This window comes from Camelus bactrianus, chromosome 30, assembly GCF_048773025.1.
Source record: "Camelus bactrianus isolate YW-2024 breed Bactrian camel chromosome 30, ASM4877302v1, whole genome shotgun sequence".
NCBI lineage: Eukaryota > Metazoa > Chordata > Mammalia > Artiodactyla > Camelidae > Camelus > Camelus bactrianus.
The window spans coordinates 29,850,282-29,874,540 of NC_133568.1; the positions used below are offsets into that span (position 1 = coordinate 29,850,282).

Consider the following 24,259-nt stretch of genomic DNA (forward strand, 5'->3'; position numbering starts at 1 on the left):
AAACCCCTAGGGACGCAGCCAATCAGAGATGCACGTAAATAGAGTTCTATTGTGAAAGTGCTCGTGGACTGTTAAAAGGCCATCAGTCATTCATACGTTAGTGCGAATAAGGCCAGGGCTGTTCTGTCCCAACCTCGGGAGCTAAAGGGCTGGTCTGAGTCCCTGGAGGGGCTCTGCTGAAGCGGTCAGGCCCGGGTCAGGCAGGGCCTGCAGGCTGAGGGCCTGTGCCCCTTCTCTCTCCACGCCTCCTGCCTCAGGGGGTACCCAGGCTGCTGCGAGTGCAGCCCAAGCTCGGGGCAGAAAGTGAGGTTTGGAACCAGGTAGCTTTAGTTGGGGAACTCCCTGTTCGCTTTTAGAACGCACCCTTCAAATCCAAGCCCTTCCTCAGAAACAGCATCCGGAAGACATGGGCTGTCCCAGAATCTGGACGCACCTCCTGGGAGGCCTGAGATCGAGTCCATGAGCTTTCTCTCTAAAGGGACACCTGCACACACGCACACCCCTGCTGGCCTCTGAGCCACGACGTTGGTCCCCGGACCCTCCTTCCCGCCCTCCTGTGGGTCAAGTCCCAGGAGTGGAGAGAGCACTGACCTGTTTTCACTCTGATTCAATCTGGTGCCAGAATTGTTTTTAGCCTCCATCCCTTTCCTCAGCAAATGTTCTTTATTAAAAGAAACGTAATTAAGAGTACTAAGCAGTAACTGAATAAATGGTCCATCTGATGGTTCTGTGCCCTGGAGCCCCCCGCCCCGGGCCCCGCCTCCTCGGCAAAGCATCTAATCTGCTGCTATTTATGGCCGATCTTCTATCACCACTCAAGGGGCCCAGAGCGACTGAGGAAAAGAGCAGAATAGAAACTTTCCCTCCAAAGGAACCGTGGATGAGGGCTGCCTCTGGAGCTGTCCTTTTTCTGCTCGACCCATCGTGTGCACATGGGTGTACCGTGCCCGTCTGAGACCTGGCTTCGGTTCTTTTGAGCATATACCCAGGAGTGGAATTGCTGGCTCATGTGGTGGTTCCATACTTAATTTTGTTTTAGGAACCTCCATATGTTTCCCACAATGGCTGCACCATTTTCCATTCCCACCAACAGCCCGCAAGGGTTCCAGCTGCTCCACACCCCGGCCGGCCCTTGTTTCCGGATGTTTGGGTAGTAGCCATCGTCACGGGTGCGAGGTGGTATCTCACTGTGGTTTTGGTTTGAATTTCCCTGACGCGTGATATGGAGCACCTTTCATGTGCTTACTGGCCATCTGTGTGTCTTGTTTGGGGCATGTCTGCTCAAGCCCTTCGCCCATCTTTAAATCCAGTTGCTTGTGTTTCGTTGGTGGGTTGTGGGAGTTCTCTATATATTCTGGATGCTAATCCTTTACCAGATACGTGGTTTGCAAATGTTTTCTCCCCTTCCGTGGATTGTCTTTTCATTTTGTTGATGTTGTCTTCTGATGCACCAACGTTTTTAATTTTTCATGAAGTTAAATTTGCGTATTTTTTCTTTTGTGCCCTGTACCTTTGGTGTCATATTCAGGAAATCACTGACAAACCCAATGGCATGATGCTCTTGTCCTGTGTGTTCTTACATTTAGGTCTTTAATGCATTTTGTGGTAATTTTTTTATATGGTGCGAGGTGCACGGGGATGTCCAGGTTTCCCAGCACTTGTATCTTCTTGTTGTTGTTGTTTTAAACTGAACTATAATCAGTTACAATGTGTCAGTTTCTGGTGCGGAGCATAATGTCCCACTCATGCATATGCATACATATATTTGTTTTCATATTCTTTTTCATTAACGGTTATTATTACAAGATATTGAATGTAGCTCTCTGTGCTATACAGAAGAAATTTATTTTCTATCTATTTTTACGTATAGTCATTAATATTTGCAAATCTCAAACTCCAAAATTTATCCCTTCCCAACCCCTTTCCCCCAGTAACCATATGATTGTTTACTATGTGAGTCAGTTTTGTAGATGAGTTCATTAGTGTCTTCTATTTTCTTTTGTTTTCTTTTTTAGATTCCACATATGACTGATATTATATGGTATTTTTCTTTCGCTTTTTAGCTTACTTCACTTAGAATGACATTCTCCAGGGACATCCATGTTGCTGCAAATGGTATTATTTTATTCTTTTTCATGGCTGAGTAGTATTCCATCATATAGATGTACCACAGCTTCTTTACCCAGTCCTCTGCTTCCACTCAGGTTGCTTCCATGTCTTGGCTGTTGTAAATAGTGCTTCTGTGAACCCCTTGCACCCTTATTAACAAGACCGCCCTTCCCCACAGAATGGTCTCAGCATCTTTGTTGAAAATCATTTGACTGCACAGGTAAGGCTTTATTTCTGGGCTTTCGATTCTGTTCCTGTGGTCCATGTATCTGTCCTCGTGCCGGGACCGCCCTGTTTTGATGACTGTATCTTTAGGATGCATTTTAGAATCGAGAAGTTGCACAAGTCATTTTTAAAGCTATGCTGGAACTGTTGTCACGGAACTCGAGGTGTGACCATGGGGTGACAGTTAAGTCCATCTCCAGAGGGACCTGAGCTGGGGTGCGTGCCCTGCAGTGCCCAGGGGGCAGGCAGCCTGTGGGCAGGCCATGAACAGTGTGTTGAGAAGCCACTGGGATTAAGGCAAGTGTGTTGACAGGGTTGCAGTGGCCTGTTCTGATGGCAAGGTCTGACCACACGCCTTGGCCCGGCTCCGAGGGCCTGCACTGCTCCTGTGATGATAACACCGGACCCGATTGTGATGCTGAGTCCTCTCCTGAATCAGGTGGGCCTCCCAACACTGCCCGCGAAGCTTGTGTTGGTCAGAGGCTCCACCGAATTTCCCTTTCCTGTGTCCATAGAAAATCATCTCACTGTGCTGTCAGAACACACTTCGCCCACAAAACACCTACTGCTAAGATCACATTCGCCCTGGAGCTGCAGGCCCAGGGCAGGAAGGTGGGACTACTTCCCTCACCTTTGGTACAGGTGATGCCATCTGGTGCAAGGTTTGTCTTTCCTCTGCGGACTGTCTACTATGCCTGGCCCATCAATGCAACCGTGAGGACCAGCTGCCCCGTACTTCATGCGCCAACATTGTTCTGGAGAAGCAGCATCTTTTCCAGCAAAATAAACTCCAATCTTTCTTCAGTTTCCACTTTTAAAGCCAGAGGCACATCCCGTGGAAACAACCCCCAATCAGAGTGTCTCCAACATCTGTGGGGCCTCGGCCACATGCATGGCCCAAGGTCCGGGGCTCTGGCCGACTGTGTTTCTATGGGGAGTCTCACGGCTGCTTTCCTGAACCTCATCTTCCACGTCTGCATCCCACTCTCAGGCCGGCAGGAATCCCACCCCCAGGGAACCCCACCTCCCGCGCCTGCCGGGAGGTAGCCACGCAGCCCCCAGCACGTGCCTGAAAGTACCTGACACCCAAAGCTTCGGGTTCAGGGAGAAACCAATCCATCCCCAGTTCTACAAAGTCAAGCGTTTGCAGGTCAGTGTGTTCAGGACAAAGGGTGTTTCTCTCCTTGTGTCGGAGCCACCGCATGTGGCTGCTTTCAGAGGCTCGGCGCAGCTGCCAGCGGGGACAGGAAGGGAAGGAATGCTCTGGGCTGGCCCTGCATAGCGCCCTCGACACTTCACTCCTGCAGAGCCAGCGCCCCCAGACCCTCCCGGGTCAGGCGGGTGATCACCAGCTCTCACTCGGTCTTCCAGAGCCGCCCGCCCTCCCCACCGCGTTTTACGTGAACTCTGGGGTCCCGCCGGCTGGAAGTGAGTTCTGTTTGTCAGCCGCCCTGTGGCTTTTGGACGAAGCCAACTTGAAATTAGTTCATGACGATCCAGACACACACAGCAGCTCAGAAACCACACGGGAGCTCCGCGGGTGGAGGGGCCCCGTCCAGGGCAGCCAGGCTGAAATTTACAGCGGGGACCTGGGCCTCGTCAGCCGGTGACGGGTGTCGACTGAATCGCGGCTTAGTCACCCATTCGCTTGGCAGGACGGAGGGGATGAGGAAACGCGGAAAAGGTCAGACAGTAGGAGTGTGTCTAGACGTTCTATTTTGGATGCTTCATGCGGGTGTCCTGTAGCAACCTTTGCGAACACGGTCTTTTAGCAACATTGTCAAAAGCATTGTCTCTTGAGGGGGTGCTCTGTTTGCAGGTCAACACGCCCACGTGCTGCACTCAGCCACAGGGCCCCCCACGCCTCAGCTTAGAAGCTGGGCCGGGAAACCCTCCGAGGCCCCCACCTCTCCGGGGCCTCTCGCGGCAACGCCCGGCTCCTGGGAAGGACGCCTCTTGGGAGGAGGCCAGGCCCTCCAGAAGCGCGTCCAGGGCTCACAGGCAGACACGCCAAGAAGCAGAAGCGGCTTCTTTTCCCTCTGGGCCTGATGGGGAGGCTGTTTATGGTCTGTCTTCTAGTCATCCCTGCTGGGTTGAAGCTGACCTGAGGGCTGAGGAGGGGAAATCACCCACGTGACCTGGCCTCTGACTGCCCAGCCCTGTCCTGAGCTGAGGGGACGGGAGGGTGGAGAGAATTTGGGGAAGAAAACAGGAGAGTGTGCGGCCCCCCAGCCTCTGCATCTCCAGGCTGAGGTTACTGCAGGGTTGAAGACAGCCCTCCCGGTGGCTCTCGACCCCACGGGACACGGGGCACCGTCGGCAGACGGGCACAGCAGCTGGGGTGGGGGTCAGGGTGCTGCCCAGCCCCCTCCAGGCACAGGACAGACATTGCAGACTTACCTGGCCTGAGGGTCGCGGTGCCGAGGGTCAGAGACATGGCTCTGGGGATCAGGCCAGGCGGTGAGTGAGAACAGCTCTCTGACCTTGTTTCTCACACTTTCACCGTTACTGCTTTTACTGCGGCCACCCACCCTCTCTCTCCGCCGTCCTGGGTGCCACAGGGAGGTCTGGGGGCCGGCTGCCCCCTGCCCCACACACCACGACGCTTACCAGCTGCTGCCCAGAGATCAGCTGGGCTGGGGCGCCCCTCTCCGGGCTCCGTCCCGCAGACTGCAGGGCCTGTGTGATGGGTTCGTTTTGCCCTCAGAGCCGGGGCTTTCTGACCTCTGGCCCTGGGGCTGGGGGTGCACTGGTCATGTCAGAGTCCCCCAGCGTCCACTGTTTTGCCCAAACAGATTCTCGAGCATTTAAAGACCATGCAAATTCTGTTGACAACCACTGAATCCATGTCATAGAGTGGATGAGATATGAATTGGTCATTGTTGAGAAAATGCATGTACTGACTTTCAGCTCAAACAGTAAATAAAATGCCTCAGTTTTCTGTCCTCACTGAAATCACTTAGGAAAAAGGAGGATGAAGATAAATACAAACATTATCTCTGAGCAGCCTGGAGGTGCTGGGAGCCTCAGGCCTTCCACATGGGCTGCACCACCCATTCAGAGGAGATTACGCAGGACTGCAGATGGCCAGGGGTGGACTGCGCTGCAGGAGGTCTCAGCAGACAGACCAGGACGCCGGACTCTGCAAAGCAGGTGATGCCAGAGCCTGGGATCCTGAGACAGAAAATGCGGCAGGGTCGTGGGCCATCAATAGAGCCATCCCCGACCTTATTTGGTGCCAGGGGACAGGGACATGGGCTGGACAAGGAAACCCCCGCAGTGGCCTTTGGTGAGGTGAGCCAGGAGGGGCCCGCACTGTGTTTCCCTGCAGGGCTGAGCTCCCAGGAGGGAGAAATCCAGGTGAACCCAAGTGAGTGGACCCACCCTGTGCACACACTTGTGTGCGAGGGCGCTGCTGAGGGCCAGGGAGCATCCACCAGTCCTGGAACACTTGCTTGACCATTTGCCACACGGATCTCTAGCGTATGGAAGGCCTCTGGAGAGCTCACCACGGGTGACGAGGATTAATAACCAAGAGGGTCTGTGCAAAGACACTGCAAAAAGCAGGGAAGGGGGAACCACAGACAGCAAAGAGCACATGCCATCAGGGAGCTCTCAGACGGAGCCGGAGGGACGCAATGTCACGAGTGCAAAGGAACAAAGGGAACTGTTGCCTCTCCTAAACGAGAGGTCAAGCAGAGACGCCGCAGCTCGCGGAAGAGCTGATGGAATCGTTGAAGGAGAGGGAAAAATAAGTGGCAGAATCTAGGAAAGACCTGGAGAAGAAGAATAAAACCGCCCGAGGGTGGCAGCCCAGAGAAGCTGAGACGAGGGAACGAGACTGCTGGAAACATGGACAGGCGAGCAGAGCTAGTCTGGTGTGAACAGAGGGGACAGCAAGACGGAAGAGAAAACAGTTCACCTGGAAGACAGGCCCTGAGGAGGAGGGGTCAGCAAGACCGCCCTGTCTGCAGGGGCCCCCTAGGCTCCCCGCAACCCCTGCCCCGCCTGCCAAGGCACCATCTCTGTGGCTGCGCACCTGGGGCGGAGAAGGGCCAGCGCTCAGTGACCCCCGGTGAGCCTCCTCTTACCAGCCGCACAGACAGTGAGTGAAGTGGGAGCCAGGCAGGGCTCACCCTCCTCCTGCCCCTGGGGCTCCCCGACCCATGCACCCCTCCCCGGCCCTGCCATCCCCTCCTGGTGCCAGCGCTGCCCTTCCCGGTTCACAGGGCTCCCGCATCTGGGGAGCAGCTGGCCTGGTGCTGGACGGTCCTGCCTGTGACACGGAGCTGGATGGAAGGACTGTTCTGGCCTTCCTCATCGAATGATCACTGGAGAGACACCAGGGAAGAAACGGCTCTCAAGGTTGGAGCCTAGGAACAGCTGAGCTAATTCTGAATATTGGGTTGTTTTTACTTTACAGACACTCTTAGGATGTTGCGGCTCCTCCTGGTTTGCGTTTGCTGCCGAGAAGCCCAGCAAGCAGCTGGCCAGTGTGGTGGGTCGAATGGTGGCCCCCGAGAGATACGCCTCCAGGAAGCTCGGCACCTGACCTTGTGTGGAACGTGGATCTTTGCAGACGTGACTTAGGCCAGGATCTCGGGATGAGATCACCCTGGGCTGTCGGGTGGTCACCGACACCCCCGATGCGTGTGAGACGGAGGAGCGGCCCGGGACGGCCCCCCCAGAGTCTCCAGGAGGTGCCGACCCTGCCCACCCTCCACCTCCGACCCCTGACCTCCAGGACCAGGGCGGGATAAACTCCTTGCGCCGCTCAGTCCATGGGGTTGGTGACTGCAGCCCGGGAGATGGAACGCCCTGCACAGTGCGCACTGTGACGTCACAGCAGCCTCGCTCCCTCACCCCGATGTCCTCCTGCGGCCTGCTGTCCACGTGGCCACTCAGGGTTCCTCTGGTCCCTGCACAGTCTGAGTGTCCACCTGCATCGCTGTCCCTGGCCGTCTGGGTGTGGCCGGTGCTCACATGGACGGCCCCCTGCTGTTTCCAGGGTTGTAGCCTGGCTTAGGGAGGAGCAGGAAGGGGCTCGGCCTCCTGCTCAAGTGGGAAGTGAAATTCTTTTCCAACCCTGTTTGGAACAAGGCAGACGATGAACAAGGACAGCAGCGGAGGGACAGAGAAGGACCCTGGGGAAGCCCAGTTGCAGCCCTGTACCCCTGCACCCCCTGAACCCACTGCACCCCCTGAACCCCTGCACCCCCTGAACCCACTATACCCCCTGAACCCACTGCCCCCAACACTGCACCCCCACTGCACCCCCTGGACCCACTGGACCCCTCTGAACCCACTGTACCCCTCTGCAAGAGGTCACAACTGGGACCCAGAGGCTGTGGAACCCTCCTGTCTCTGAGGGGCAGGGACCTCACCCGAGCCCTTCCTTAGAGGCGCCCACAGTGTGATGCCTGCGCCGCCATCTTGGTAAACCTATGGTTCAGTCCTCCCTTCACACTCGCTTTTCAAAGGCCCTGGACTAACCGGGCTTTGAAACCTCTGTTTGCTGATGTTAAGGACAAAAGGAGGCTGTCTGACACAGCCCGAGTAAGGGGGCACTGGGGCAGCACTCCTGTCTCCACGATGCTGTCCTGAGTGGATGTCGTGCTGGAGGGGCAGAGGGCTGCTCCGGGCAGCTAGGCTCTGAGGCGGGTCCCCGTCCAGCCATCGCCCTCTCTGGCGCGAGGGACGGGAGCCCAGCCCCTCCTCCAGCTGCTTCCCCGGCCCCACGTCCAGGGGTGGGGGAGCCGCAGCTCCAGAGGTTTGTCATCATGGCCCACCTGTGCCCGTCCTCGGGCAGAGCTGCAGGCCCCAGGCCCCGAGACACAGCTGGGCATCTGGTGAAAACGCAGGTTCTCATTTCAAACCATTTCATGAGAAACCAGTTTTGGGGGTGGGGGTTACTGTGCAGCCAGAAAAGGCAGAGCAGCTAAGCCCCCGCCGTGCAGGGCCCTCCTGAACCCCTGTGCCTCCTCGTGCAGCGAGGTCGGCCCAGGAAAGCCGACAGCCTCCAGCGGCCGCATGAGGGGCCAGCCCCTAGGCCACAAAAAGGCTACCCCGTGGGCCCTGCTGGCTGCCGAGGGGTCTGGCCCGCTGGCCCAGCAGCCCAGTTCCTGGCAACTGCCCCTCCCCTGCAGCTGCCCCATAGGGTCCTGGAACAAAGCAACCTCTGGGTGGGGCCTGCCTCACTTATGCGAGCCCGCTCCCTCCACCCCCCCACCTAGCCCAGCACCTCAGCCAGAAGGGCTGGGATTTGCTCCAGCTGAGAGCAAGGCCCTGTCCGGAGGGTCCCCTGGAGCTGGTGGTGTCAGCGGGCCTCGCAGTCCCAGGCGCCCTCCCAGGGAGCCCTGAGCCCTGGGGCCACCTCCCCGCATCACCCCCCTAGGGGCTCCTCTGCCAGGAGAAGCGTGGGTGCCCCCACCCTGTCACCTCTGAAACGGCAGAGAGCCAAGGGGCTGGGGCCCCTCAAGAGAGATCAGAGCGGCTGGGTGGAGACCAGCCCCAGGGCGCAGACTTCTTATTTGTAAAGAGGGCACATAAACGCACCGGGGAGCCCACACCTGGCGGGGGGGGGGGGGGCATGAGGTGGGAGGAACATCTGAGCAGTGTCGGTAGGGCCCCTGGCCTGCCCATCCAATTACTGCTGCGTGTGGGAGGCGGTGTCGTAATGGAACATCGCAGATGCGCTCAGTCGCTAATTAGCCGGGACCTTTCCCTGGGCCTCAGTTTCCTCCCATAAAAGGAGGGTGGGTGGGTGAAGTGGTGGCTGCCTGGGGAGCAGTCAGCGCAGGGGGCTGGGGGCTAACCCGGGACTCATGGGCCCAGCAGAACTTAGGAAAACAGGGACATGACTTCCGGACAGATCTCACGGGAGCCTCGTATGCAAACGGCCCCACGCTGTCTACCTGGGGGCTGATGAGAATGCAGACCCCAGGCCAGACCGCAGGCTTGCTGACGGGAAGCTGGTTCAGACAGGACCCCTCGGTGTTGCCCACACGTCCTTCTGGGCAGCTGTGCTCTGGATGCCCACCTGACCCCAGTCCCAGCCAGACTGTCACCCAGACCCCAACACGCCTCCTGGTGGGGGGCGGTCATGCCCAGAACAGCTGTCAATGCCCCTTCTTTGCCTCCAGCTTCGGCCTGAGGAAACAGTGCTTCTGCCCCAGGCCTTCACACTGCACCGGAATCAGTGCCTCAGATCCTTGGCCCAGACCAGGCACCAGAGGGCCTGGGGGCCTCCCACCCTTCCCACCGAACAGGCGGCCCCGCCTACCAGGGAGGCCAGAGACAGGATGGGGTTTGCATTGTTTTCTGAATTTTTTTAACCATTGGACAGATCGTAAGGTAAAACTGGAGGGTTCAAACCTCCCAAACCACCTGAGTGAGCCCAGTGCAGTTCCTGGAATGTTCCTTCCAACGAATTTACCAGGAAAAACCACCAAGTTTAAAACTAGAGGCTCCAAAGTCACTTCTGTAATTGGCCAGGGAATCAGCCCCCATGAAGCCAGTGTTTTGTCTGGACTGTGCCTTAGTCCATAAGAATTTCGTTAAAGCAACTGTATTTTAACAAATGTGGCTAAGATTGTGGGAGGCACTCCATCTCAGAACAGAGCCTGTGTGCCATGGCAACTAGCAGCCAGCAAACGAGCAGGACACGGCCAGTCGCCATGCCTGCGTAATGTTCTCATTACAGGAGTTCCTAATAATCGATCAATCTTCCTCTGAACACCTAGCAACATGTGCACATTCCTCACCTCAAAGTCGGTTCTATGAAGTGGCCTGAAGTAAACAAAACAAGATGCCAGGAGGTAGCCTGTCGGTATACGATTTATGGTGTGAGCTGAACACCTTTGTGGGAATAAAGACGTAATTAACCCAGGAGCAAATTGTCACAGAGTCAAGCAGCTTCACTCAAGGCTGGCCCACGCGACCTGCCCAGAACTGCCCGTGTGTCCAGGAAGGTCCTTGTGCCCAGGGACGTCTGTCTGTCCAGGCCTGCCTGCCTGCCTTAAGGAGTCTTGGCCCTGACCTGGCCCTGACCCTGCTGGACGCCCCTGCTACTGCCCCCTCGGCCCCACCAGCTTCACCCACCTCCGAGAAGAGGCAGGGGCTCCCCAAGGAGGTGCAGGTCAGGGAAACTTCCCATGCCGTTATGTAAGACAAAACATTAAAGCATTTCATCTTTTCCAAATGCAAGTAAAGCTGAATAATTTAAATCTAATGGGGCTCCTGGAGTCTAATCTGTCCTTTCTCCTCTCCAACGGAAATCAAATACTATAGGAACTCACGTGTGTGCAGAGTCAAAAAAAACTCAAAACTGAACTCACAGATACTGAGAACATAATGGAGGTTGACAGAGGCAGGAGCTGGGGATGGGAGAAGGGGAGAAGGTGGGCAAATGTGCAAATGTCCAGAAAAGCAGAAAGGGGTTAAATCCTGGAACGGCTTCTCACCGCTGCCTGCCTGGCTGCAGTGGCTGTGTTTGCTGCTGGAAGCCTGAGTCAGTTGCTGGGATGCACGGGACGCACTGGGACGCACAGGACCCTGCTCACAGATAGGACCTTGCGCTGTTGAGGGTGTTTTGACAGGATGCTCTGACACGATGTTTTGAAATACATGCACTTGTGGTAGATTTTTTTAATACAAAAGATTACGAAACTAGCCTGGGGCTGGAAGTTACAGCTGAGGGGCCCAGGGAGGGCTGGGGGCAGGGGAGTCAGTGGGGGCCCCTGGGCTGGAAGAGCTGACTGTCTGGACCCCGCTTCTCATGGGAGAGCTGCTCCTGGGAGACGGGCAGAGGGGACTGAGGGAGCCACGAGGTCACTGGCCCCGGCGGGGAGGAGCACTGTCTGCCGGGACCCTGAGGGCTGCCACACGGGTAAGGGTGGGCTTCTCCTGCAGACACACCTGTGCCCAGGAGCAGCCCTCCCCCCAGGAACATTGCACCTCCTCTCCTGGCTGAGGGTCATTGCTGACCGTCAGGGCGGGCGGGGCGCTCTGGCCCTGCGGGGTCAGGGGGCTAGAAGCCTCCCCATGGGGTCCCCTTGCCCCCTCACTTGGGAAACGACTAAAAGCACTCTCCTAAGCTCCGTCAGGCCGGAGGCTGCGGGTGAGGCTGCAGTCATCCCGGGCGGAGGCGAGCGGTCAGTCTTGGTCCATCTGCCCCGAGCGGGGTCAGTAGGGTCTGCCCGTGGTCATGCACTCCACCGGCTCCCAGCCATGCGGGAGCCCCCCCCCCCCGGGGTTTTGGGGCCGGTGGTGGGGGAAGGAAAGTGGATGCACTCCAGCATCCCTCCTGAAACCCGCTGCTCTGGGGCCTTGTTACTGAGACGCTGTCTGGTCAGGGCCCTGAGGGCAGCCGCTCCACCGCCCCCGGGGCTCAGAGCTGCAGGAGGGCCCTGAAAAGTCGCAAGAGGGGATTTTATTCTGTTTACCACCGTAATTTAAATCTACTTCTAAAGTTGATTAATATGTGTTTAATATTACAATAGTTTCAAATTTACATAAAAGTTACAAAAAATGGTGCGTTCCTGTATGCCCACACCCGGTTTCCCCTGTTGCTAACGTCCCATTAGTGTGTCGAATGCTGGAAATGTGTGCCGGATGAACCCTATCTGACGGACCAATGTCGACACACTGTTAACTGAACCCTGTAATTTGCTCAGAGCTCCTCAGTGTTCCTCTCTCTGTCCCGGGATCCCAGCAGGTCACCACGGAACACGGGGCGTCACGTGTCCTTAGGCTGCTCTGCGCCGAGACGGCTTTCCCAGTGTTTGATGACCCTGCTGGCTTTGAGGAGAGCTGGTCCGGTGCTCTGCACAAGGTCCCTCTTTGGGGACTTGGCTGCCATTTCTCCCATGGTGAGACTGGGTGAGGGGCTTGGTGGACGACCCCAGGGTAAAGTCATCATGGCCACGTGTCACAGGTGCCGCTCGCTGCAGTCACCTGACTCAGGTATCTGCCAGGTGTCCCCACTCGCTGTCCCTCCTAGAGAGCAGAGAATCCACATCACTTAGTTGGGGTTCTTCCGCCCAGGAGATTTGTCTGCCCCATCCTTAAATTCACTTTTTAGCATAATAGTTCCTAAGCTTTTTAGAAGGTCATCATTTAGTCTCTGTTAGAAACATAAAGGAAATTTATCAGTTTTTCTACCAGAAAACACAGGTGTCCTGCTGGCTTCTGTGCTTGAGCTCAGTGTGACCCGTGTGAGTGCAGGCTGGGGTCTCCCCGCTGGTCTCAGCCCCCAGACCAGACCCTTCTCCCCACCTCCCCAGTTGCCTGCCTCTGACCGGCCACCTGACGGTCCTCAGGCCCCTCGCTCACAGCACCCGTCCCAGGCCCCCCCCCCCCCACCAGGCACCGAGGCTGTTTCCTGCTTTCTGAGACCCTGCTTGTCTCTGGCCGTCTCCCCATCGCTCCTCACTCACCATCCTCCTTTGACCCCAACTGTCACAGCTAAGCCACTCTGGGGGATGTGACCTCACCTGGTGCAGATGCCTGGCCCCCGCACGGCATGCTGCGACAGTCATCAGGGCTGCGCTCAGGCCCAGGTCAGACCCACGGGGTACTGTGGGGAGGCCCCCGACAGCCCTGTGGCCTGGCCCGTGAGGGACGGTGCTCGCCCCCGACGAGCCACGGCGGCCTTCATGGGGTGGCAGCAGCGTCCAAAGCCCAGCCCCAGGCTCAGAGGCAGAGGATGTGGCTTCCATGGCTTTGTGATTTCAAGAAAGGTGCCGCTTCCTTCAGTGTGACCGGAGGTGGCAGGGCACCTGCACGGGTTCTGTTTGCGGGGAAGGTGCCCGCGGCCCACGGGGAGGCGCTGTGCCGGCCCCCAGCTGCTCACGGTGCAAACTGACCAGGTAGCCCCCGGACAGAGGCCCTGCTAACCCTGCCCTCGGGGTCTGCGCTCCACCCTAGCTGCCCCAGCACTGCTTTGGACCCCACCCAGCTCAGTCTCCCAGGCCTCGGCATCCCTGAGGTGAGATGGCAGCAGGCAGCCCGGTCCTCCAGCAGGTGAGGGCGACAGCAGGAAGACGCCATGGTGCCGAACGCCCTCCCGCTCAGCCACTGCCCACAGCCCCAGGCCTGCGGACGGGGAGACGGATGCAGGAAGGGGGCCCCAGTCTGCATGATGGACCCAAGGAGTGCACACCTCGAAGAGGGGGGCACCCAGCACCCCTCCACCCTCCCAGACCCTGGTGTCCCCCACAGCTCCAACAGGGAGGGACCAGAGGCCGAGATGCCACCAGATGCAGAGGTCTAGTGCCTCCCTGCAGGGCTGACAACAGAGATGCCCACTCATTCAGGGCCTTTCCTCAGAGCCCTGCGGGAGCGCCTCCCCCCAGCCCCAGGCAGGTTCAGAGCGAGGAGGGAACCTGCTCACCTCTGGCACCCTCAGCCCTGAGCACCCCAGACACCAGCTTAGCAGGGACCTTTCCGCTCTGAGTAACACCCCCAGGGCCAGCCCCAGGGAGGACAAGTGAGGCCTCCAAGGTTTCCCAGCAGAAGGTTCCGGGTGCCCACCAGGGCTCCTGTGGAGGGTGGACGCCCGCCCAGTGGGTGCCTGGTGGACGCTGGCCTCGAGCCCATGGGAGCCATGAGAGGTTAACTCGGGGTCGAGGCACAGCCACTGTGGTGTCCAGGAGCGGCTGAGGGCTGGGGGTGGTGAGGACTATAATCTAATATTTTCCTTCTGGCTACAAGGATCGCATGCTAAGAGCTGCTCTCTCTTAATTACGCTCAGCTCCCAAACCCTTTTAACCACGCAACTTTAAAAGAAGCATGTATCTTTCCAAATTAGCTTTGTATCTAAGAATAATAAGACAGCAAGGGTGTGTTAATGCACTTACAGGGGCTCTCAGTGCCCATCTGCGGGTGTTTTATTTGCTTCAAAGGGAGGCCACATCTATTACAATGAGAGGGTTTTCCAGGCCCCCACGGCGCACATCCCGTGGTCCTCATGGCGCAGACAGGAGGTGGAGGTCCAGAGAGCTGCGGTCCGCTGCCCCTGGGCAGCCACGGCCTGGGATTCAGGACCCCGAGTCTGCCCTAAAGTCCATTCCATACTCCAGATGGCATGAAAGTGTTACCCACAACTTTGTAAAGAAGTGTGCAGACTCTTTCTTGAGTGAATGCTTTTTACTGAAAAAGTCAGGAGAAAATCTTTTTCAAAGAGTAGAATTTTCAAGGAAAAGAAACTGGACTCTGACTTAGGGGCCTTCCAAGGGGCGCTCCTGGCTGCGACTCAGACATGCAGCCAGTGGTCTTGGTCCTGCCTGCGCTGAGGCAGGCCAAGGACCACCGGGTTTTCCGAAGCAGGTGGCAGGTCAGATTCCAGACTCACCAGAGGGATTTCATTTTGAAGAGTCTCAGTGTTCTGCCTGCCTTCCCACATCCCGGCGTGGAGCGCAGACTCCAGCAGGACAACCACGCAGATGGCACCTCCTTGTGAGAGGGTCACCCCAACCTCACTCTGAACCTCAGCTCCGACCTGGGGTGTCAGGGCTCCCCCACACTGACCTGGGGTGTCGGGGCTCCCCACGCTGACCTGGGGTGTTGGGGTTCCCCGGCACTGACCTGTGATGACAGGGCCCTCGAGGCCTCTCAGGTGTGGCTTCTACTCTGACAGCATCACTTCAGCAGGCAGTTTCCACTGGCTGTTCCTCACCTGCAGTGTGGGCTTTGTGCCCCAGGACTAGGTGCTGCCCAGTTCCCTTTGTTGGGGGGTGACACCTGCAGCCCCCATCCCAGTGTCATCCCCTAGAGCCGCAGAGCCAGGACCCAGGGCCCCGAAGCAGCTAGAGGTTGCGCTTGGATGGACAGGCCTGGCTCACTCTGACCCGCCTCCCTGGGTGCAGCTCTGTGTCAGCCGAGGCTCTGGACACAGCCCCGCCCTGATTCTGCCCCAGCCACCTTCCTCGGGTGGAGGGTCAATAATGACGAAGCCGTGTTTCCCTCCCCCCTTGCCAGGCAAGCAGCTCCCAGAGGCTCTGTTCATCCCTCACCCCCATCTCCGCAGCTCCAGCCCATCCATGAGCATCATCAACCCACCGAGACCGGTCTGTGGCCAGAGGGGAGGGGTTCAACCCATCCTGTGTGGAAACTGGGCGTTAGATTTGGAGGGAAACTTAGAAAACACCCAGGAAAACACAGTCCAGAGGGCAGAGCTCCCCAGCCTTCCTTTGGATCCAGCAGCTCGTGCCCGTTGCTGGCGGAACCTGCTGGCTTAGCGCCAAACCACCTGGGTGGTCACGCTCCTGTCCCAGCCTGCCCCTCCCTGCCGTGTCCGGGCAGGTGAGGCGCCCGTAGCTGCGGCAGGAGGGGACCGAGAGCCCTCCAGGTCCCACCGAGCCCTGAGTCAGGGCTGGGAGCGCCGTCACGCGCCAAGCCCCACCCGGCATGATGCTCGCGGTGAGTCAGGCCAGGAGGGAGGTCTGCAGGTGGGTTTGGTTTGTGTTCTTTTCCGCTGTGGGGTGTTTGTCTCCATCTGATCACTTTCATTGTTGCTAATGAGCACAGGGAAGCATTCCTCCCAGAAGCACCTGCTGTGGGGGTGTGGGCAGAGCCTGGAGGGTCGCAGGTCACCGTGAGAGCTGACCCGAGCTGCCGCCGACGCCTTGTCAGGACCACAGAGGACGGGGCAACTCTTCCCCTGAGGGGCTACAGTGGTGGGCTCCATGTCACTCACGGTCCTGAAACCAGGAGGGTCTCCTGTGGCTGCTCAGAGGGGTGTGGCCACTTCCCCCACAGCTCCAGTGGGTGACCAGGCGTGAGGCCACGACCAGAACAATGGAAGTGGCTGGTGGGGCCCGAGACGTAAACCATCAGACAGACGGTCACTCAGTGATCCGCCCTGCAGCTCACTAGCCAGCCATCCTCAGGCCAAGACGTTGGGTTGGAGGGACTTACAACATGGGACAAAGTGGGAGGTGCTCACAGTGAGGAAGAAGCTCTGATGCAGAACTTGGCGCCAAGGTCCAGGCCGTGTCCACTGGGCAGGGAGCGGGGACCCGCCCACGAGAGCCCCACCCAGGCGGGAGGCCCATCTCATCTGCCGGACGGCCGCGTCTCCTCTTCCCGCACAGCAACTGCTCCGCAAAGTGGGCACACGTGGTCACTTCCACGTACATCAGAACAAACCCCGGCACCTCGAGCCGCTCGCGGGTGCCGGCTTCTGGGTGGGCGCCGGCTGCTGGCTGGGTGCTGGGAGGCTGGCTGTTACCTGGCAGAAAGCTGCACGCACTTTCCAGTGAGTCACGGGCATGTGTCCTTCCCCCAGACACGGACCATTGGATCGAGCTGGAGTGAGCGTGTGTCGGCTGTACCTGCCCCGCACGCGGCACACGCAGGGCCACGGGACTCGCCGCTCCCCAGCGCCCCACCATCGCGCACAACCTCACGGGTGTGCCGGTTGGCTCCAATCACACACCTGAGACCATCTGTGTGCGCACGTTACACAGATAACACCTGGCGCTGAGAACAGGCGCTGCCTGAGGCTAAGCATGGATGTTTGAGATGAATATGCGAAACCAGGGAAATTACCACCACGACTGCCAGTTGCACAGATCAGAGTTTGCTTTCTTGAAGGTGCGTGTCCTTTTCCGACCTCGCCCTCCACATGTGCTTCCTCGTGGGAAGGGGGCTCTGTCTTCCTGTGCCTGACCCCAGAGCACGTCCGTGAACAGGAGCTGCTCCCCTCCTGGTAGACGTGAGTGAGGCAGGAAGAGAGAAGAGGGAAGGGAGTGAAGCCATAATCAACCTGCTGTTGACCCCGGGCGGGGAACGTGGGTGTGGCCCAGGACAAACCTCGGGAGGAGCTCGGAGGGGGGGCCCTCCCCTCGCGCCGGTGCTCCTGGCACCAGGTGACTGGCACAGACAAGGGGCAGATGGGGCTGATCACACTTAGCGGGTGGACGGAGCGGCCACCTGGCAGTGAGGCTTGGAAGTGCACATCGAGTCCTGCAGCAACGCTGTGGACTGGGTGTCACGGCTCCCGTGGAACCTGCTCACCAGGAGGTGGGGACCATGACAGAAAGAAATGCCCACGTCCACATCTCTCGCCCAGCCGCTGCAGCACGCTAACGGGCACCTGGACCCGGGCCACCAGCTCTAGCGTCCAGGACCTCAAGTCAAGATCCAAGTAAGACGAGATTAAAGGGAGTTTTGTTCATGAAAAGTCAACATTAAGAATGAATGGAGATGTAATAGGAAAGGACAGTTGAGCCGAGAGTCTGGTTTTCTCCTGCTCAGCGAGGAGCAGGCGCCTGGCAGATGGTTGGGACAAGGAGATTCGTAAACAGAAAGCCGGGCTCTCATGTGGAAAGGGACGTCAGAGGTCAGGAGTCACTCCTGCATGTTCATAAACGAGGAAAGAGGTCCAGGGGTGCTAAGCCATTCACCCAAATGGCCATCCATGATCACCGCCAGGACCAGATGGGGAACTGCGGCCCCTGACCCCAGCGCACTGGTCTTTCCTCCCGTTCACTCTTCGAGGTTATCCAGCCGCCACCAGCCAAACCGCAGCGGCTGGCCGACTCCAGCAGTGATTCTGTGGACGCCTGGTCCCCAGAGTTGCCCTCCACACAGGTTGGGGCTGGCTCCCCCAGTGCGAGACGTCTTGGCCCTTCTCCACTGCGTGGATGTTCGCCCTGACGCAAGACCCGCGGGGGAGGGACCGCTGGCCTGAGCGCCAGGCAGGGCGCACCAATTTGTGCTGGTCCGTCCACCACCACACCCTCACGGGGAAGCAAAGTAGTGCCAGCTTCACTGAAAACATTCTTAATAGAACAAAAAAGCACTAGTTTCATCACACGTCGACCCTCAGATACAGGTCTTCTTACTATTTTGTGTGAGCAAATGGGGATCATGCGGAGCCCTCTTCCTGCGGGCGGTGACGCTACCTGGAAGAAAAGTGTGTGGGTGCATCGTGGGCTGAACCCACCGCTCTTACTTCAAAAAACGGCCAACTGTGGTCATTTGGACGTGGGCCAGGCAGACCTCCAGGAAGTGAACAAGATGTTACTTTAAGTAAACAACAGGCAGAATGTATTGCCGATGACAAACTTTGAGCTTTCAAGCAAAAATGAGAACCTTGGAACATTTGTGTCCGCCACCGTGCTCCTCCCAATACTCAGGCTTCCCTGAGGTGCTGCGTGGTGATCTGGATGTTGAATAAAGATGTGTGTCAACATTTGGGGGAGCTGCAGTGAACCCACTTCCTCCAGTGACCAGGCCTCCGAGCCAGGCCTGGGTGGCAGGTGCGCGCAGGGCACGGGGCAGACCAGCAGCCTTCGACGTCACGGGGTCTGAGATGCTTGCCGGTGTCGTTTCAGGTTCCAGGGGGCAGCCGGCCTTTAAGGGACCCCCATGTGTCACGTTTTGTGGAATACAAAGAAGAATATACACCATTGCCTGAAAAGGCTAACAGCAATAGTCCAGCTCAGTGTCGGCGTGTGGCCTGACGTATTCCGCATTTCAGCCAGAAGCAGACGCGAGAAGCCAGCTGTCTGTCAAACCAGACACGCAGGAGACTGGCGACGACGGGAAAACAATGCTGCTCCTCGCACTGCAGTCTCTGTTACGTTTCACGAAAATGCTGTTTATGGTAACGCTAGTTGGATTTATTACTGTTACCTTTAAACGGATCAGTTGATGACCCTTCCTTAAACGTCTCAGTTTTAACTGCTAGTACAGAGTGTATCGACAAGTACAACCCGTGTGAACAAAGCTCTCGGGGGCGTCGATCATTTTTAACGGTGTCCTGAGACCCCCCCAAGTTATTAACTGCTGCCTGTGGCAGCCTAGATCGAGAGGAGACGTTTCTAAGAGGGGCTTTGTGAGCAGAGTAGGTGCTTAGCCTATCCCCCATGTAATGGCTGCAGAGGGACTTCTAGAAAGTGCGACAGGGGTCCTCCCCCGGCTGCGGGATTGCGTCCCCTGAGCCCCCCACCCCTGCTGAATAGCCGCTACCTGAGTCTGCACTGAAGCCCGCTGTGCCTCCCTGGATCTCATGCTGATCCACCTACAGGCCCTTTCAGCTTCCTTCTAGATGCTGCAGCCAGCGTCTCCTGCCAACCTGTCTTCAAAGGTCTACGATAGAATCAGCATCGTCTGGTGCCTCTTCTGAGTCCACCAACTCTGTCAGCAACCTCACCTCCCCAGGCCCTCAACGCCTAAATGTTCATTTAACAAAGCGCGTCCCCGGTCGGCCCCTGCCCCTGGACGCCTGCTCTGCTGTGCTGCCTCAGGTGAGGGAAGCTCACGGTAACCCACTTCCTCCCCTGGAGAGTCCAGCATGCCAGTGTGACCGGCGTGGATCTGAGCCGCCAGGAAGGCCTTGAAAGTGCTGGTGACAGACGTGGCCTGGAGCCCCTCACCAGGCCCCTGGCCGGGCAGAACTTGGGCAGTAGGAACAGCAAAGTAGAATGGCTTTTGGGTGGTGCCTCCGGGACCCCACAGGGACCCCTGGCAACCCAGCCGGGACTTAGCCCTGCTTTAAGGGTTGCCAGATAAAATACTGGATGCCCAGTGAGGTTGGAATTTTAGAAGAGAATTAATAATATTTTAGTTTAAGTAAGCCCCAAATTATTCATTGTTCCTCTAAAGTGGGGAGGGGGAGGGAAGCAGCGAGGGTGCAGGTCCTCCCCCATGTGGGCCTCTGACAACCAGGCATCAACTAGCACAGCCTCAGGGAGGGACCCCCGGGCCCGGCTGGGACCCTGAGATGGAGGCGAGGAGGTGGAGGGGCCCGGAGTCCCGGTGGGCATGGCTCAGAGGCGGCGGCAGTTCTGCGGGCAGGCTCCTCAGGGCCTCAAGAGTCCAGCTGGTTGTCCAGGCTCTGGGCCACCCCAGAGGGTGTAGGAGGATCGGTCACACTGCGTTTTAGGAGGGAGGGTCTCGGCAATGAGGGTGGAGGGCCAGGTGGGGACCTGGTGACCAGGGGACGGGCACGCACCACAAGCACCACACCTGCCTGGCCCGGACCCCATGGCTACCAGCATGGGCTCCAGGCGCCTGTCCCCCTGACCTGGTGCCAGTGCAGATCCTGAAGCTCCTCCAGCCTCTGCCCCCAGCGCTGCTGAGAACCCCTGGCCCTTTTCCCACTAAAGTTTAACTCCTGTCGCACGCAGAGCGGGGGCCAGGGTAGGGAGGTGGCCAGGGGAGCCAGCGTAGGGGGTCCCCAGCGGGCAGCTGGGTTTCTGTGCTTTGTCGGCTCCCTGGTGTGATTTTCCCTGCCTGACCCAGCCTCTGCCTCCCTCTCGCTGGTCCCTCACCGCCTGCCGCGGGCCTCAGCCCTTCCTTCCCGACCCCAGAGGAGACTGGTCACCTGGTTTCCAGTCCAGACCATCAAGCCTGTCCTTGAAAACCACCTGCAGGAGCTCACTTGGGCAGGCGACCAGGACAGGGAGACAGGAGGAGACGAATTCCCAGGGCAGCTGAGAGGACCCTACGCTGCAGCTCTCAGGCCAGGACCACAGCCGCCCAGTGGGGGCAGGAGACTCGGGGAAAACAGCAGGTGGACGCCCTGGTCCCTGGACCATGTGGAGAGTCCTGAGGGTCTCACGGTCCGAGGGGGAGTTTGGGGAGACTTAGTAACAGGTGCTTAGAAAAATCAAGGCAACTTCAGGAAATGAAAAGCTATACCAGAGGGGCTGTAATACAGTCCAGGGGCACCAAGTCTGAAAACACAGCTGGACTCAGACGTTCTTGCAGAGTAGGACAAATTGCACCAAAGCCACATTCAAAAGCCTCTGGTTCCATCCTGTAGGCCACGCGGCCCGGCAGGAAGCAGCACGTCCTGCCACAGGGCACCGCCGATGACGCCGCCTCAGCTTGACAGCAGCGAGGAGAGACGGCTGGGGTCAGAGACCCGGGCCCCCACCCCACCCACCATGGGACGACCTGGCCGCCTAACCGTCGGAGGGCAGAGCCCCGCATGCCCACCCGTGGTGAGAGGCGCGATGGGAACACCGGTGAACCTTGTTCCTCCGGGTGTGGGAGGTGGGCCCGGACCGCGGTACCCGACCGTGTTTTTTTATTACTTTGATAAAACATGTAAAGTAACTTTTAAAAAAAGGGAATGGCGGGCATCTGCTGTGTCGCTTTGCCGGGCTCTGCGCTGTGTTAGCGCCTTCTCTCCAGGCCCGGAGGAGCAGACAGACATGCTTCCGAGAGCGCAGAGAGCAGACCCGCCTGAGGAGCCCGCACCTGCAAACAGCAAGGCCAGGGCCCGTCTGAGAGGTGGGCGGGGGCATTTGCAGTAGATTTGGTTGGTGGATGGGGAGGCGTGGAAGTTTGGTCTGGTTGAGAGAGGAGTAATTTCCCAAATGGGGCAAAATAAATAATTGCCTGTTGGCTCCTTCTCTCCGCAGAGCAAGCCCTGCTCCCCGGCCTCTCCCCCTCCTCCTGGGGGCAAAGTTTTGTAGGGACATTAAGATGCCGGCACCCTGGGGACCAGGATGGAGGAGAACCAGGTCGTCCACTGTGGGTGCAGACCCGACTGGAGGCCAAGGGTCGCCTCCATGACCAGCAGGGCCCGGGATGATCGAGTGCCTGTGTCCTCCCAGCCATCCTGCCACCGCCCGGGGTCGATGCGCTCTCTAAAAGGGGCCTGGCTTGGGATGGCATCACCGAGTGGCAAGCCCCGAGCCCCCACGGGTCCACGTAATGTGGAAAATCTCATCCAGGTCAACACGGGGAGGGAGGCCTCACGTTTCGCTCGCCACCAGCCAGGCTTCTGATGACGTGGCTGCCAACCAGGCTGGCTGCAGTGCGAGTGGTCCAGTAATCAGTCAGAATTTTTCCATGATCCCGGAAAATACTTTTAGGTTGACGTTTATAGATGCAATGTCATTGAGCTGTAGAGTGCAATGCCCAAGAGAAGCCCCAAATCAACGTAATTTTTCTAAAATTATTGGCAGGAATAATAAAGGCCCACAGTTTGTCCTAAACGTTCTCCCAATGGTAAGTCCTGGCTTTGTGACCAGAAGACAAATGCCCACCGGGTAACGCTCCCTCTTTGTTAAATCTGGTTTCCATTGCCTGTGAGACTAAATTTAAGGAAGTCTCATATCCCAAAATCTAAGTGAACAGAGCAAAGACATTACAGAATTTCGTCATGAGAGGATTTTGTTTTACTGACTCACTCACTTCTTCTTCCCAGAGTTTCTGATGCAGTCAGACCGTCACTGAACAAGACTGTCTGGCCAAACTCTACTTCTAACCTGCTTTTCAGACACCTGTACTGTATAAAGTAAGGAACATTTTTTGTGACAATGAATATATGTATGTTCATGTATAACTGAGAAACTGTGCTCTACACTGAAATTTGACACAACATTGTAAAATGATTATAAATCAATAAAAAATGTTTAAAAATAAATAAATTTTAAAAAATAAAATAAAGAAAGGAACATTTTTATTTATTTTAAGCAAAAGTTGACCATCACAAATTTCACTAAAATAACAAATGTTTAATTTCACAACATTCTCTTTTGATGTTTACAAATCAGGAAACCCTGTGTAATACAATCTTGAGACAGTAAATAGAACAAATAAATCCCGGAATGCAGTAGCTACGGGGGTTCCAATTTGTCCGTGTTTTCAGACCCTTTTCCTGAGAAGGCGGCGCCTGCACCGGCCACCCAGACACGCACCCTCGCAGGCGGGTGCCCAAGCAGGCCAGGGCTCCGGTCCTGTTTCTGTTCAAGCTTCGGTTTGGGCTTAAAGAACCACCCCTTAATCACATATATTTAATAAAAAATAATAAAAACAAAAATAAAGAACCACCCTTTCACCACAGTGTAGTAAATGTCAATTTCTTCCCAAACTTGTCTTGAAAATTTGGCAAACTAGCAAAGCAGAGAGCCAGCAAACTGGCCTCTGACGGGAGACAGCGTCTCAGGAGGACCTGAGGCTGCAGGGGGGAGGGAGGAGGCGGAGCAGAGGCCCGGGACCCTCCCCTCCCGTGGCCTGGCCCATGCTGGCCACCCTGTGGCCAGCCCGGGGCCTCAGTTGCCCGAAGGTGGCGTTTGTGAGGGGCGCCATCCGGAGACATCCAGCCTCTCCCTGCTTTGGGGTCTGTGTTCACCTCTGGCAGAGCTGATCAGTTCTGTGCAATCACAATGTGAACAAAGAACACAGAGTTTGTGTTAAGGCCACTTAGAGTTGAAATGGCCGTGGATCCTGAGACCCCACGTGCTTGTTACTAAAGACAGAGGAAGGGGAAGATTTTTTCAGTCCCTGAAGGTGGTGTGCCCTCATCTCCAGCTCAAATGGCCCTTCTGACAAACACACAAGTGCAGTGAGGGGTCCTGCATCCCAGCTGCCCCACAGGCTGGGCCTGTGTGGCCAGGCATGTGCGTCCCCTGCTCTGGGCCCAGTGGAAAGCCAGGACCCGGGGGATGCAGCCCCTGGCCAGCTCGTGAGGACTCCCGGGAAAGCCTGATGCATCAGCGATGGGCCTGGGGGCCTGAGGGAGAGACGAGCCGGGGCAGGTGAGGTGCTGTAAACACACTGTGTGGGGAGTGACCCTCAGCTGGGCTCCAACAACAAGCTTCCAGCAAGCAGACAGGGCGTCAAGGGGGCTGTGCTCCGGGCAGAGGACTGGCAGCCACCCCAGAGCCGGGCATGCTGGCGAATCACTGAGGAAGCTCTGGGACTCAGTTCCCACGGCTGTGAAGTGGGGACTGGCCTCATGCTCTGGTTCGGGGGTGGCTGCCCTGTACAGTCAGCGTCAGCACCACCAGTGGCGTCATTGCCACTGCAATTTGGGGGCCTGGGAGGGTGGGTGGGGAGAGGACATGGAAGGCAGGCAGCCCGCAGGTGTCACTGTGGTTTACTCTGGAGGTGACAGGACTCGGGCAGCCCCTAAGCAGACGAGCAGTGCCACATGGTCCATTTCAGATGACCTCTCTGG

The 24,259-nt window shown here is 57.5% G+C and overlaps 1 long non-coding RNA gene across 1 annotated transcript; it reads left to right on the forward strand.

Moving 5' to 3' along the window:
* The first annotated feature begins 572 nt into the window (after positions 1-572).
* Positions 573-22,788, forward strand: LOC141575619 (uncharacterized). Its single transcript, XR_012503295.1, has 3 exons — positions 573-19,589; positions 21,110-21,582; positions 21,714-22,788. It is a non-coding gene; the product is annotated as an uncharacterized LOC141575619 (long non-coding RNA).
* The last annotated feature ends 1,471 nt before the right edge of the window (positions 22,789-24,259 follow it).